At 31.9% G+C, this 15,231-nt stretch overlaps 1 protein-coding gene across 1 annotated transcript in view; it reads right to left on the minus strand.

Moving 5' to 3' along the window:
• Positions 1 to 15,231, minus strand: part of oys (lysophospholipid acyltransferase 6) — a 312,406-nt gene that overhangs the window by 164,079 nt on the left and 133,096 nt on the right. The window lies entirely within an intron of this gene.

The raw sequence follows: 15,231 nt of genomic DNA on the forward strand, positions 1-15,231 counted from the left end.
TGCGGCTGTGTTCTCTCTTTTCTCTAGATCTTCCACTTCTGTTCTTTCCGTAGCTAAATAGTGTGATGCCTAGATATTTAAACTGTTCTATAATCTGACCTTCTAGCTCCTATTTACATTATAATTAATGTGCTGGTATATGGGAAGGCATTGCATTGCACACAGTTACTTTACTTCTGGAGACTAACACAAAAACTACAGAAATCTCACAGATCAACGACGGATGAATACGAACATATAAAAAACTGCATGAAAGACGCAGCGGTAGAAGCCTTAGGGCCACATGTGCGGAGAGTAGATAAACCATATTGGTGGAATAAAGAAGTGGAAGAAAAGATAAAAAGAAAGAAGGAATTATATCTAAAGTTATTACAACAGGGAGGATTACGTAGACAACCATATAAGAGGGACAAAGAGCTCTGAAGCCTGGAGAACTATAAAAACGATGAGAACAACGACAAAAAACCAAGTCATAATAAATAAAATACCGGAGAACACATGGGTAGAGCATTTTGAGAACTTATTAACAGAGAGAAGAGAAAGGTTTAAACAGACAAATGAACAAGTGGAAGTAGAAGGAAGAATCGAAATATAAATAGAACAAGTGAAAGAAGCAGTTAAGGTGATGAAATTAAAAAGGTCTCCAGGCTCAGGTGGAATAAATCCACAGTTGATTAGGTATGGATCATCAAAACTGTTTGAGATAATCCGAAAATTATTCGAAAGATACTTAAACGGAGAAGAAGTTCCAGAATAATGGAGACAATCTTATATCTCTCCAATACACAAGAAAGGCACAAAAATGGATCCTAAAAACTATAGAGGGATTACAGTGATTGCTACTATAGGCCGACTATACTCAAAAGTACTACGAAACCTAATAGAAAATGATATTAAAGAAAAACAACCCGAATAACAAGCGGGATTTAGGGCCAGACGCTCCACTATGGATAATATTTTCACAATAAAAATTGCAATGGAAAAACTAGTGCAGAGAAATAAAGAAACTCATATAGCTTTAATACATTTGGAAAAAGCATATGACAGTGTACCGATTCCCCAACTATGCATAGAAATGGGTAACTTGAAAATAAACCCAATTATTATTAACGCCACTCAAAAATATTACGAACAAAATTTTGCAAGGATTAAAATGGGACAAGAAATCACCTCTCCTTTTCAAACAACAAAGGGACTAAGACAAGGCTGCTGTCTGTCACCCACCTTATTTAAAATCTATTTGGACAAATCCTTAGTGAAATGGGTAAAAAAATGTAGAAACATGAGAATAACGGTGGAAGAAAACACGCTATATACACTTTTCTTTGCAGATGACCAGGTAGCTACGATCTTAGCTATATGGTAGGAAAACTGCAAGAAGAATATGAGGTGGCAGGTCTAAACATGAATATGACAAAATGTGAATATCTCTCAGTGGGAACAGATGAAACATGTGACCTAGTCTTGGAAGACGACAAAATCAAAGGCGTGCAATCCTGCAAATATTTGGGGGTCATGTTCAACAAAAAGGGAAATAGCGCAGATGAAATCAGGGAAAGAATAAACAACGGCAGAGCAGCAACCCGTGCCTTAAACTCTCTTCTCTGACAAAAAACAATTAGACGAGAAACCAAAAAAGACATTTACGGTAGTATAGTCCAAAGTATTACACTTTACGGTTCGGAAGTATGGGACGTCACCAAAGCTAATAGAAACAAACTTATGACGACAGAAATGAATTATCTGAGACGAAGCTGCGGTAGATCAAAACTGGAGAGAGTTAGAAACGAACAAATAAGAAACGAAATAAAAATGGAGCGAAATATCAATGATGACATAGAAAGAAAGAAAACAATTAATCTGGTTCGGATATGTTAAAAGAATGCCAGAGTACAGATGGTCTAGAAGAGTATTGGAATGGATCCCTCCTGAAAGAAGAAAGAGAGGACGGCCACGGAGAAGTTGGCGCAATGATATTGATGAAGCAATGGCGGCAAGACACTTACAAGAGGCAACTGCATATGAGAGAAAAAGATGGAAATTTGGGGCGGAGAAGCGGTGACAGCCGTAATAAATGAGTTAAATGTATTGATCAGTATGATTCATGGATGTGCCGTTAAATAAATTATTATCCTCCCACGTGCATTGGATCGTACAGTGTGGAAACCACTTATGGAATAAAATTGTCTGTGTCCTTATTTTAGAAAATAATAAAAAACGTTGAGATATATTAACTTTTAAATTTAAATGTGCGCTTTAACATAAATTCAAATGTACAGGGTGATCCACACAATTTTTTGGTTTAGTCCATAATCCTTATTTTTAATGAAACACCCTGTATATAACTCAACAAACCATATCATGTTGGGTCTATAATGAATAATACAAAATGAAATTTTGAAATTAATAATTTATCACGTGTTATGGTATTATCATATTATTTTAAATTAGCTAAATATAGACAATACACTTCTACTCTAAGTGTCAGTATATTGGAGAAAATTTCTGTTTAGTAACCGTGTTAACATTTCTGATTAACAATATTTGATTGAAATGCCATATAACAATAATACATATTAAACGAACTTCTGCCTCATGATATGCAAACACTATTATTATGCGAACATCTTTAGTATAGACTTTAGATTTTGCTATTTTCTTAACAAGATAACATCAAAAGATAACATCATGATGTGCTATTTGTATCGTAAATTGTAGACTGAACAATGGTTCTTTGTTGAGACGTTTCCAGAAATAATAGTTTATTGGTGGTAACAAAAAACGGGTGTGGCAGTCCTGTGGGACTGCCGGCAGAATTTATACTTCTATACACGCGTTCGCCGTGAAAAATTTATATAGGAGTCAATCTGCACAATTATTACATATGTAATGCTATAGGTAAGACAGAGCAGAAAGAGAAAAATAATTAGTTATATAGGTATATGGTGCATCGTTTGCTGTATATAAACATTTGACCTGTAATAGGAGTATAGTAAATGAAGGATTGTGTCAATATTTTAATGAAAATATATATTTTTATTTTTATATATGTATAAAAGAAGTTGAATGCAAAAAAAATTGTTACACATATTCTGCAGTAAAATTCATTGTTTATTTTGTTATTAATATAAAAATTACAATACAATAAATACACTGCAACATAATTCAATATAATATAATATAATATTCAATTCAATATAATATTCCTGTACAAGCTACTACATAATCTCATTGCCTGCCTGATATTCTTTGACAAATAAATTTTAACGTTCCATCTTATCCAGTGAGAAATTCGATTACGTTCAGAAATACACAAGCTAGAACTAATCTTATGTTCAATTCTCCTCTATTTCTCATGTGCAACTATTATAATTCCTTAAGTGCTTACTGCGATATATTTCACTGCAGTTTAAAGCAGCTTACTAGGATGGCTGAGATCTACCTAGGTGATTGAGTAGTTTCTTTATGTTAAGGTAAAATACTCGAAAAATGTGTTATTACTTATGAATTATTAATATATCATTTAACTTTAGTATTGTATTTTGTCCTATAAATGGATTCTGTTGGACAATAAACGCTATTATTATTATTATTATTATTATTATTAATATAATAATACAATATAAATTTAAATGTAATATTCATAAGTATTTAAAACTGCCAATATAACTTACTTTACGAAGATAAAAATAAAAAACCAACAACTCGGATTATGTTGTAAATTTTCATTTTATTTTAAAATTTTTGTTTTTTGCGTATATTACATAATAATATATTTAATAAGATTAACGTGAGGTTTTTAAATATTTTAAAAATAAAAAAGGAAATTTATAATTGGGATTCGAACTCACAACCACCAGCGTATGAACCAAACACGTAAACGATCTGCCAATTAGACATGACAATAACGAATATCAAAATTGGCAGTTCTCGGTAAAACAGTGATTATTTTGAAATACAAAAGCTTAAAATAATTATAAACGTTTAATTCTAAATAATACAAAACATATCACATAAATAATAATATTAATACATATTATATTATATATAATATTATATATATATAATATATATATATATATATATATATATATATATATATATATATATTGTGACGATTGGGGTTTATAGAAAATAATTTATAAGTTATATACTACATAATATTAGATATAAAAAAGTATTTGATTATTTTAAATAAGTTATATACTAGATAAATTTATAAAAATATATTTATGTGAGGACATTTTAAGAAATTAGCATATAATAATTGTAAAAAGTTGTATTTTAGTAATTATAATGTGGTAGATATATGTAAGTGAGCCATGTGCCTAGGCAACCAAAAATACTCTCGAATTTGACAGATAGAAATTAATCATTTTTACGAATATAAGTGGGGTTATAATAATATATTGTTTGAAATGTGTATTTTATTAAATTAGAATGTTAAGTTACTAATTTAATTATTTATTCTGATCTGAAAAGCCTAAATGTCAACAAATTTATCAATGGAACATTAACGAATTCTCCAGAGTGCAGAATTTGACCTGTGTTTATGTTGGAACATTCTGGAATAATGATTATGGCGGTGGATCGAACAGATATTTTTTTCGAGAACATCTATATAGAAGTTAATAGAACGAATGGAACATGATCTCTTACTAGATGGTTCTGGAATATCCAAAGGATATAAATACCAGTGATTTGGATTCAAAATGGCAGTTTTTGGAAGTTTTTAGTCAGAAGTCAGGCCAGTTCATTATGAAAGTTAATAGACACATTTAGTTAGTGAATAGTGAAGTAAATTGTTCAGAATTTTCAAGAAGTCAGTCAGAAAAGTTTAGTAAGAAATATGAAAGTTAGTTGGAGTCAGTGAATCAGGTACAAATAGTCGAATTGTTTGATATAGTGAGTTAAATGAAGATTAAAAATTATGCATATAATTAATGCACATTTATAATTATACACAAATAATTATTGAAGATTATAAAAGTATATTGGAAGAAATTAAATTATATTATGGTTGGAGATTAGTATAAATCAACTTATAATAATTGGATATTGGTATATTGAAAAGAAGAATAAATATAAATGCTGTTTGCTGGTTTGGTTGGTGGTGTATAAATGCTGGTGAAGAAAACTATATCTTAAATTGGTAGAAGCTGATAATTGGAAAAAGTAATTTCACAAAAAACAAGGATAACTGAAGTACGAAGACATTCAGTGGTGATTAGAATATATATAGTGGAAAACAGTTCATTTAGGCATTCAGTGAAAGAAAGGTACAAAATTTTGTTAATATAATTTAGTTAGTGTCATAACAATTTCAATTTTGAAGATAGTTTGTTTAAATTTTAGATTGTCTATAGAATTTAATTAGTTTTATAAGAATATCAGTTTAAAGATAGTTTATTTTAAATTTTCATTGACTAGGTTAGATATATATGTGTGTTTCATAATAGTTATAATAAAGATAATTTAAAAAAGTACTTACAAGCTAATTCTTTGAGAACCGCGATAAAAACCCTATATATTATATTATTAAAAATACTCATTGCTCATCATTCAAACAAAAAACACATCATAACAATATATATATATATATATATATATATATATATATATATATATATATATATATATAATATTAAATATATATACAAAAGGAACATTTTTATTCTCGAGAGAGGAAGAGAGAGAAAATATATCTTCTGTCGCTCTCTTACTCATTATCTTTCATATGTAATGGTTTCACAGATTCACTCTCATGCAAATTTCCAACGCCGACTGTGCGTATAGAAGTATAACTTCAAAAATTTTGATTCGATCTATTCTTTGATATTTTCACATTTGCATATTATTTAGTATATAATAAAAGTGAATCCAACCCTGTTAAAAAAAAACTCATTGTTGGTGTTTTACTAGACTGGTACAGTAAAACATAATTATTTTTGCGTCATAATTAAATCACTCAGTTGATTTTCTACTCGATTTCTATATCTGGCTGGCATCCAAACATTTACATCGATAGGCCAAAATGACTGGGCTTTTATAACCAACTGTAAAATTGCTGATGCGACGATCTTAGGCAGATAAAACTTATTTATATTTTATATCTATAAATACCAATAAAAATTAGAAAATAACTAATGATCTGTATTATTAACTAGATATATGTTTATCTGTATTATTAAATATGGAACATTGTGAAAACTTAGAGGTGATAGTAGGTCTAGAAAGTATAAAAAAGAAAAGTACAAATATGTATCTATTTCTGTATATATTTATATTATTAAAATAAAATATAGTCCGTCTAGAAAGTATCCGGAATTTTATATTTTTCCTAATTTTAATAGATTTCCTTTTTGTAACATTTTAAGACAAAAGTAATGCATCAAGTAGGTTGTGCTGATAGTAGGTAATGGACAAAATAGCATGACAACACCATGTGTCAAATATTGTTGTTTGTAAACAGACTTAAGATTTGTGTAATAATGTCGCAAGTAGAAAAAAGTAAAGTGGTAGAATATTTGTATAGAAAGGGTGTCCGAAACGTTAAAAAATTATCGCAATTTACTAAACTCGGAAAAAGTGCAGTGTATGAGACAATAAAGAGGATAAAAAATGGCATAGATATGAGACATAGACCAGTTTCGGGTAGACTGAGTAAGATTCGCGGAAACAATTTAAATGCTTTAGTGGCTTTAGGATGACGAAATCCGCGCCTAGGATTTCGAGAATTAGCGAACAGATTTAAAAATCAACGAAGAAACTGTCCGCATGTCACTGAAAAAGTAAGGCTTCAAGGAATCCAAAAAAAATCCCTACAGTGACACCTCTACCAAGGCAACAAAGAATAGATTTTTGTCAACGTTTTTGAGAAGATAATTTTAATAATGTCTTTATATCTGATGAAAGTTGTCGATGGATGCCGGTTTTCAACATCCCTTCAGGGAGAGTCTTGTTTGCTAACAGTGTCTCTTTCAGCGGTTTGTACTTGCTGTAAGTCCAATTGTTCCGCTAGCCTTCGAATGCTTAGTAATAAAAACTTAAATGGACTCTTAAATGTGATTTAGTCTGGCCTGTTGAATAGATTGATAGAGTGAAATAAAACAATAACTTGTTTAGCTAGAACTGTAATTGAAAAAGGACAAGAAATAGAAACTTATAAACTGTAAGTGAATAACTAATCGTAAGGAACCTAATTAGAAAATTACAGTTTACGAACGAAAACACCATAACACTTCACATTACGGGTTCCCGATATATTGCGTAACTTGCGATTGCGAACGTGGAGAAAAACTCTCCGAAACTTGAAAAGTATGTCTAAGCCCTACGACGATCGCTAATTCAGTGGCTTCCCCTAGCCCCTCCGAAATACTTGTCTATGCATTTTGAAGGATCTACCGGTTTAAGGTCAATATGGGCGGAGATTAACATTCTAAGAAATAAGTCAATGCAGACAAGGGATTTATTTATGTAACCGATGCGGCGGAAATATTTTTATTTGTTTTGAAATAGAATTATTTGGTTGGAGATTATTGTTCTCCAACAAGTTGTTTCCAGCTTGGTGTAAATCGTCTAAAAGTCCTATCTAGAGAAAATGTTACCGTTCAAATTTCCAAATTTCCCACTAAAATAATGGTTTGGGGAGCAATATTTCAGCGTGGTGCTACAGCTCTCTGTATAGTTAATGGTACTGTTGATAGTGCAAAATATTGTGACATCCTAAATGGTTGTCTTCTTGAAATGGCTCATGTTTTATATCTAGAGGGGTAACGTTTTCAGCAAGATAATTTATTCAAGATGCCATACTTCTGCTTATACTCAAGCTTGGATACAAGAACACGAATTGGCATCAGTTCCGTGGCCAGCAGCATCTGCAGACCTTAGCCCTATTGAAAACATATGGGGATTGATGAAGATTGAAGTGGAACGAGTAGAGCCACGAGATAAAGAAGGTTTGATTCGGTCAGTTTTACAGGCCTGGAACACCATTACCGAAAATGATGGCCTTGACTTAGTTTCGTGTGTACCTGGACGTTTAGTTAAGCGTTTAGATTTAAATGGAGGTTGTTTAAGTAAATGAGATGAAGTATTTGTTGAAATTTTATAAATTCAAGTGATAGAAATAAATACCGTCAAATTATAATACTGCTTTCTTTTTTCCGGACACTTTCTAGACGAACTATACAATAACACAACATATTTAAACTCCATCGCTTGTTCTATTATCTGAGCTACCAGCTCCAATTTACATCTTAGTAAATTTGCAGTTGTAACCATGTATTTTGTCTTTTTGGGAAATTAACATGTTAAAATTAAAATTTAATGTTAAATTTTCTGGCGGTTATATTAAATTGGTGCAACATACGTTGTAAATCATCTTCACTTTGAGAGAGTAGTATTGCGTCGTCTGCATAGCAGATTAGTTTAAGTTGTTTTTCTCCAATTTGGTATTCTTTCTTAGTTCTAACTTTTTTTATTATTTCGTGTATAATCAGGTTGAACAATAGACGACTCAGTGAAACTCGTTGTTATTTTGGTAGTTATTTAGATATTTTATATTTAGTTTTAAAACTCGTATAAGGCTTTATAGAACACTGATAGTCCCCGTTATCACATATGGATCAGAGGCATGGACGCTAACGAAAACAGATGAATCCGCTCTATCCATTTTTGAAAGAAAGGTGCTACGCAAGATATTCGGAGCGGTCTGTGAGAACGGAGTATGGAGGCGTAGATATAACTTTGAACTGCAGAATATCTACAAGCATACGTTTGGTGGTAAAGATATTACCACTATAATTAAGCGAAACCGCCTGCAGTGGGCAGGACATGTAGCCCGGGCCCCTGAGTCAAACATGATAAAAAAGATTCTAACAGCGCAACCCGTAGGAATGAGAAGACGGGGTAGACCAAAGCTAAGGTGGATGGACGGGGTAACACAAGATGCCGAGAAGATCGGAGTCGGCAACTGGAAAATGCAAGCGAGGGACAGAATAGAATGGCGTAGAAAGCTTGAGAAGGTCGAGGCCCTCTAAGGGCTGTAGCACCAAGATGATGATGATGATGATATTTAGTTTTGGTAGTTAGAAAGAAAAGTGTTGTTTTGGTAGATATTTTTGGTCTTTTTGATTATTCCTAGAAGTATCTCTCTTGCGTACAGTAATATAAGTAATATATAATGAACATACTATCATGTTACTCACGAATCGAAAACATTTTCGCGGTGTTGTTCCAAAAATCTGTTTACTAAAGTTGTGACTGTCTACGTTTAGATTTTTGTACTGCACGTAGTTCTTTTGCATACCAAAATGTATTTTCGTTTTTTGGTAAAACGGTTGAATTTAGAAAAAAAATGTTATAGGATTTTTTGCTCTAAATGGTGCCTTCTACCTATACCTTTAAGGAACGCAATATTTTCGGGGACACCCTGTATATACTAGCTCTTTTTGTGAGATTTGCTCCAAGATGTTTTCTATGTTGTTGTAAATGTCGACAATGTCCTTATTTGGCACATCTGTTGTGGGGATATATACCTGAATGACATGAAAATTTTTCGGTTTTGCTTCTAATGCCATTTTTATGAGGCTATCGTTTATTATTTAGTATTGCCTGATATGTTTTATATTCTGTTGTTTATATCAATACTGTAGTAACTAATATCAACAAACCGCCGTGATACCTAGCGTGCTGAAAACCGCGTTGTAGATTCAAAACCAGCTCGGAGACTTTTTTGTTAAATAAAATAACAATAAAACAATTAATTTAAATATAACGCCAACACATGGACAGGAACCGAGGTTCGGATCTTGGCTAAATGGGGCTCCCGAGATGTGGCCGGCCGGTAATGCAGGAAGATTACAGATCCAATGCTTATCGACATTGGCGCCAGTGATGTCAGAGTGGACCTTGACTTGTCTGGCGTCTGGAGGCCTGTCCAGCCCATACTCTGCTGCATATATATATATATATATATATATATATATATATATATATATATATATATATATTTCTAAAGTATTCAACTAGTGAGTTCAGAGATTTAATCGGTCATTCAGGTTGGCAAATAAAAAAAGAAGTCAACTACTTCATAAGTTTATCGAAGACGTTTCGCTTTATATTTCTAAAGCTTCATCAGTTCTCTAAAATATAACAAATGACATAGAGTTTATAAGAAATACAGATGTTTATAGTTCATAACTTACAACTCAATATGTAGTATATTATCGATGTTATCATATATCTACTGTACACTTTACTCATTATTTAAAACTAACTTAACCAAAAAAGAAAAAACAAAAAACAAAAAACAACACACAAACTTTGCCGAAAATAATGTTCATATTCGTAGATATGAATATTTAAAAAATTTTAAACGAACATTTGGCTTCATTTAGATGGTTCTCCGCTGAAGACCAACAAAGTTCTGATTTATTGCAATCTAGCAAACAACTTGACGCGATACCGAAATTTTTTTTATTTAAGGGCCATGTGTCACCAAATTCCAAGGTTTGAGACAATTATGAACTTCTACAGGGGACATTGCATAATTAGTTGGACGGGTGGAATTTGTATGGCGGAAATATTTGATATATTATTTTTAATTTATGTTTTAATGAAACTTGGAAATAGGGGATGATTTTGTTATTATTTTGAATGGAAAATACGCCAACTTTTAACTGAAGAATAATTGGTATCATTTATTTCGTAAGATGAGAGAGTGGTAAACCTGGCTCAAATTGTCGATGTCGGTTCTTTTGTTTATTGCCGATGAGTTCTTGAGCATCTCACACATTTCAATAAAGGAGCGTTTCTGATGGTTGTTTTGTTTCGCCAGTATTTTGGTATTTGTGAAATCAATGTGATGTTTAGTGGAAATGGCGTGTTGTGCAAGGGCACAAGAGGGTTTGGAAAGTCTGATGTCGCTTTTGTGTGAAGTTATACGCCCTAGAAGAGAACGACTAGTCTGGCCAATGTAGCAGGAGTTACATTCTGAACAGGGTATCTGATAGACAACATTAGTGTGCTCTAACGAGCTTAGTGGAGTTTCAGACTTGGAGAATAACTTTCCAATGGTTTTAGTATTTTTTAGGGATATTTTGACGGGTAAGTTTTTGAATAGTTTAGTAAGCTTGTTCGTAATTTGTGGGAAATAGGGAAGAGAAGCATATTTTGTGGCTGGTTTTGGGGTTAACGGGGAAATGTTCGTCTGTATGCTATTGGATATGGAGGCTAGTATTGCACCGTTAGGTGCTTCCGAAATAGAATGACCATAGCTTTTAGAGAAAAGATATCTGTTGATGATAGATATGGGGTAAGAGTTATCAATGAGAATGGATTTGAGTAAATCCAAAGATTCCCTCTTGTACCGCGTATGGGTCAACGTGTGTACTCTAAAGCTAAGAGCTTGTACAAGGTTATGTTTGTATCTTGTTGGGTGTGTAGAGTGGTAATTTAAGAACCGGTTGCTCGCCATGTCTTTCCTATACCACGTAGTGCCCAATGTGTTACTATGTGTGCGTATGATTCGCATATCCAAAAACGGTATGCTGTTATCAACCTCCAATTCACAAGTAAATTGCAGGAAGCAATTATGCAAGGATGCTTTACAAAGGGAAGCGTTATGTCGACGACTTGATCCTAGCAACACCACCTGATAAGATTTTAAGCACCTTATCAGTCTTCAATAGCGTTGATCCTCCCCTGCAATAGTCAAAATATCCCTAAAAAATACTAAAACCATTGGAAAGTTATTCTCCAAGTCTAAAACTCCACTAAGCTCGTTAGAGCACACTAATGTTGTCTATCAGATACCCTGTTCAGAATGTAACTCCTGCTACATTGGCCAGACTAGTCGATCTCTTCTAGGGCGTATAACTTCACACAAAAGCGACATCAGACTTTCCAAACCCTCTTGTGCCCTTGCACAACACGCCATTTCCACTAAACATCACATTGATTTCACAAATACCAAAATACTGACGAAACAAAACAACCATCAGAAATGCTCCTTTATTGAAATGTGTGAGATCCTCAAGAACTCATCGGCAATAAACAAAAGAACCGACATCGACAATTTGAGCCAGGTTTACCACTCTCTCATCTTACGAAATAAATGATACCAATTATTCTTCAGTTAAAAGTTGGCGTATTTTCCATTCAAAATAATAACAAAATCATCCCCTATTTCCAAGTTTCATTAAAACATAAATTAAAAATAATATATCAAATATTTCCGCCATACAAATTCCACCCGTCCAACTAATTATGCAATGTCCCCTGTAGAAGTTCATAATTGTCTCAAACCTTGGAATTTGGTGACACATCACCCTTAAATAAAAAAAATTTCGGTATCGCGTCAAGTTGTTTGCTAGATTGCAATAAATCAGAACTTTGTTGGTCTTCAGCGGAGAACCATCTAAATGAAGCCAAATGTTCGTTTAAAATTTTTTAAATATTCATATCTACGAATATGAACATTATTTTCGGCAAAGTTTGTGTATTGTTTTTTGTTTTTTGTTTTTTCTTTTTTTGGTTAAGTTAGTTTTAAATAATGAGTAAAGTGTACAGTAGATATATGATAACATCGATAATATACTACATATTGAGTTGTAAGTTATGAACTATAAACATCTGGATTTCTTATAAACTCTATGTCATTTGTTATATTTTAGAGAACTGATGAAGCTTTAGAAATATAAAGCGAAACGTCTTCGATAAACTTATGAAGTAGTTGACTTCTTTTTTTATTTGCCAACCTGAATGACCGATTAAACCTCTGAATTCACTAGTTGAATACTTTAGAAATATAAATTGACGGTCGTAGTCTTTACAATATATATATATATATATATATATATATATATATATATATATATATATATATATATATATATATATATATATATATATTTATATATATATATATATATATATATATATATATATATATATATATATATATATATATATATATATATATATATATATATATGGCTACTACAGTAAATCCTGTGTTTTCAGATCCTGATATGTAGATAATGTGTTTTTTTTTGTTTTAGAATACATATAAACCACTTATGTTTATATTTTGACTAGTACTCTCGGGAAGATAATCAGGTGGTTTCTTCTTGCTGCCTAATTGCAGTATTACGGCCGATTGAATCATTATGTGATATTCGTCTGTGAGTGTCTGTTATCAAGACAACAGCAGCAGAAATCATTCCACTGCAGCCTAGATTCAGTGATGATATAGTTGCTGCCCTTTGCCATACTCTCAGTTAATCCACTTCAAAACCTACAACGTAAAATTTCAATTTTGACTTTTGGCAACACATATGAGGTATTTAAAACAGGAAACTCTAATTAGAAGATATCTAATGCTTATTGTCGAGTTGATACAACTTTAATTTAAACATTGATTTCGCTCGCGTAATAGTTATTCAAAATCGCCGGTCATTTTAAGCATTGTTTCTGAGCAAAAGGTTTATTCTACAGAAAGACATTTTTTTATACTTCATACAGATTCTTGGTCTATCAATTTTTTTGTTTTCCCCCTGCGAGGGGTTTTATTGGGAAATCTGAGGGTAGGAAAGGCAAATCTTTTTTTATCTTCTTTGGTGTTCCCAAATTCACATTCTTAGCAAAATTCAGCTCGTTCGTATAGATTTTGGAGGTTCAGTGGCTTTTTCGTCTCTTATAACTGGAATAATAAAATAAATAAAACACGGAAATAAGTGTCAGCTTAAATTTTTATTCAATTTTGACATTAATAGAATATTATATTGGGAAACATTGAATATAACGATTTTTGGATATAGATAATGATACCATCTACACAACAGCCATATATATTCAATAAATGATTACATTTCACATATATTTATATGAATACGGTAAACATTGTAAAAAATGGGGGGTTAAGGCAGAAACTTCGCGCACATACGTGATAACGACCTGACACTATACGTTTTAGAAAAATATTGCATTTATTGCAGAATATATGGCTTCGTACTAACGCGAAGTGGAAATCCGCCTTAACCAGATATGTCTCGAAATGGTCTGGCTTTTGCCATTTTGATATGGAATGGCTTGCCGTACATAGCCACACAAAAATACTCCATTTATTAAAAATTTTTTGCGTTACTTGCTACTCCCTATATTAATAAAAGATATGTTAGTTATCTCAGATAGATGATTTTCACGTGATATGTTTAGGTTATATGACCCCGGAGGAGTAAATATTGCTACAACATACAGGGCACTAAAAACTCAGCAAATCATAAATAGAAGAATTATCTTCATTTGATACGATTTAAAAGTTTCTTTAAAAATAATTAAATACCTAATGTAATTTTTTAGTAGATATTAATATTATGTAAAATAACATTTGCTAATATTACCCTGTATATTTAGATCCTAGGTTGGACTAAAATGAACGACATACGAAAAATAAAGACTTTAACATTAAAAAATGTAGACTTGGGTCAATTAAAGATACAATTATTATGTAATAATAGATAATATTTTTTAACAAATATTCGTTAACTGTTTCATAAATATATAATGTAAATATGTTGCACAACATGATTCACACTAATGATTTACACTAATATAGACTAGAGGGGAGAACCCTTTTAAATTGCAAAATTTTCCTGACTGTTGGTTTATAAATAGTTCTATAATTTCTTGCACTGGATTTATTATGATTTTAAACCGCTATTACAAACAAGCTTTTTGTTATTATTAAAGTTCAAATTTAATAATAATTTATAATTGAGGATTATAAACAACATAAAAGTGAGAATATTATAGAGCTGCCATGTCGATGCAATGTCCAAGGTTTCTAATAAAATCTAGTCAATTCATTTCACAACCTCTGCATTTCTCTGTTGATTCTGCATATAGTACCAGTGGGAGTTCCAAATATTTCTTGGGCTACTGAGCTGATATAGGTGTTGGAGCCAAGTTGCTGCAGCCCAATAGTAACAACTAAGAAATGCTTACTGTGATCTAACTAAAGGGTTAGTACCTCTAGTAGAAAAAGTCGATACTAAGCCGCCGCGTAACCAATGGCAGATATAACATTCCTAAAACAAATTACTCTGAGACCAAGACCAAAATAGAAGCGAAGACATTGTAACTTACAGGATATCAACGTGGATATTAGAGGAAAAATATGAAATATTCACCTGAGTAAAATTAAGAAGACAACCACAGTTCAAAATA

Source organism: Diabrotica undecimpunctata, chromosome 5 (genome assembly GCF_040954645.1).
Source record: "Diabrotica undecimpunctata isolate CICGRU chromosome 5, icDiaUnde3, whole genome shotgun sequence".
NCBI classification, from domain to species: domain Eukaryota; kingdom Metazoa; phylum Arthropoda; class Insecta; order Coleoptera; family Chrysomelidae; genus Diabrotica; species Diabrotica undecimpunctata.